Source organism: Lipotes vexillifer, unplaced genomic scaffold, assembly GCF_000442215.2.
Source record: "Lipotes vexillifer unplaced genomic scaffold, Lipotes_vexillifer_v1.1 scaffold802, whole genome shotgun sequence".
Lineage (NCBI taxonomy): Eukaryota > Metazoa > Chordata > Mammalia > Artiodactyla > Lipotidae > Lipotes > Lipotes vexillifer.
This window is the reverse complement of record NW_006790237.1, coordinates 295,222-296,966: the sequence shown is the minus strand read 5'-3', so window position 1 is coordinate 296,966 and position 1,745 is coordinate 295,222. Positions and strand designations below refer to the sequence as shown.

Sequence of the window (1,745 nt, the reverse complement as noted above, 5' to 3'; positions counted from 1 at the left end):
AAGGCAGCTCCAGCCCCACCCTGCTTAGGAGGCTGGATACCAAGTTCTCTCCTGTGAGGGATTTGGGAGGGCAGCCTCCCACCCCTCCAGGGACAGATAGAGCAGCAGTATCCCCAGCCACTGAGGGACTCTGCGTTCCAACCCCCCCAAACCTACACCCCCAGGGATCACATTGTCCAGGCCTCCAATCTCCACCTCCTCATGAGTCTCTGTCCCCACTTCCGTCCCCAGGGGGCCAAAGAGTCCAGACCACCATCCCCTCCCCATCAGGGGCTCAGGATACTGAGCCCCCAGCCCCCTTCTCCCTCAGACACAGAAGCCCTATCCTCCAACTTCTCCCACAGACTCGGGAGTCCTGGCTGTTGGGCCCCCTCCTTCCCCAGGACCCAGGAGTCCTGGTGCTCAGTTCCATCCTTTCCCAGGATCCAGGAGTCCCGGCTCACTCCTGCCCCCTACTCAGGAATCCAGCTGCCCAGCCTCCTTTATGCCCAGGACCCAGGAAATCCAGGCCCGTAGCTCTCTCCTCCCTTAAAGGACCCCTTTTGGTCTCGAGCCCCATTCGTCCCATCATCCTGGGCACCACCCCCCCCCAGCTCCAGTCGCCCCGAGTCACACCACTCAGGTCCTATGCACAGTACAGCCTGTCCCTCAGCTGAGGAGGAGGAGGGTGCAGAGATTCCTGGTGTGCCCCTGTCTCCATCATTCCCCCCCATCCGTCACAGAAGAGAGAAGAGGCCACTTCGATCAACAGCCCGCCCCCCCCACCTTCGCGTCGTGCTGCAGACGGCGGGCGTCCCATTTCCCCCCTCCAGCCCTGTTCTCTCCCCACCCTAATCCTGGTGCTTGGAAGAGGCTAGAAGGGTATTCCAGAACCTTGAGGAAGGGATGGTAGCTTGGGGCGAGGGGTGCCAGGGCCTGGATGCTCTCAAGGTCCTTGGTAGAGGTATTAATAGCAGACTCACAGCTGAGGAGGGAGGGGAGATGGAGAGGAGAGAGGGAGGAGGACAGGCGAGGTGTGGGGGAGACTGATGCGGGCAGGGGGTGGGGTCGGGCGGAGGGAAGGTGAGATGGAGAGATGGGGGATAGAGAGGGAGATGGGGCGTCAGGTGTATGAGGCTGGGGAGAGGGATCAAAGTGTCAGAAATGGGGGGTTAGGAGACCTGAGGTGTAGAGACCTGGGAAAAAGGGCTCAGAGAGGGAGGAGATAGGGGGCAGAGAGGCACCCAGAGACCCCTGTTCCCCATTCAATCCCCGTCCTTCCCGGAGGCCCCTGGCCAACTTTCCCTGTCCTAGATTTGGGGATCCGCGTTCCCACCTCCACCCCTGCATCCCCCACCCCAGCCTTACCTTTTCATGACCCTGTTCTGTGGGGGGTATTGCGAGGGTGCCAGGAACGGAACCGGAGTCCAGCGACCCGAAGATTCGGCGGAGGGCTCAGGGAGCCGCGGAGGGGGTTGGGGGGGCAGGCCCTGGGGCGGCGGCGGGGGCGGGGACCTCCTGCCCGTCCCTGGCTCCAGCTCTCCCTCCTTCGGTCCGTCCTGCCCTGTCTGTCCCCCAAGGTTGCGGCCACTCAGACTAGGCGAGGACGCTGCTACACATGTTGCGCTGGAAGTTGGGCCCCGGACATTGCGGAGGCTGTCGGGGTGTCCTCTCGCTGCCCCGACCCCGTGGGGATCCCCCCTCCGCCCACCCGGGGTGCCCCCCTCTGCCGCTTCAGCCCCGGCTCCTCCCCCCTGTCCATGTGT

The 1,745-nt window shown here is 63.6% G+C and overlaps 1 protein-coding gene across 1 annotated transcript in view; it reads right to left on the bottom strand.

Annotated features, from left to right (window-relative positions):
* GRIN2D (glutamate ionotropic receptor NMDA type subunit 2D) overlaps positions 1-1,408 on the bottom strand; it is a 34,137-nt gene extending 32,729 nt beyond the window's left edge. Inside the window, exon 1 of the mRNA XM_007463301.1 lies at positions 1,348-1,408. The gene's annotated coding sequence lies outside the window, so the exon portion shown is untranslated. The remainder of the gene's footprint in view (positions 1-1,347) is intronic.
* Between the last annotated feature and the right edge of the window lie 337 nt (positions 1,409-1,745).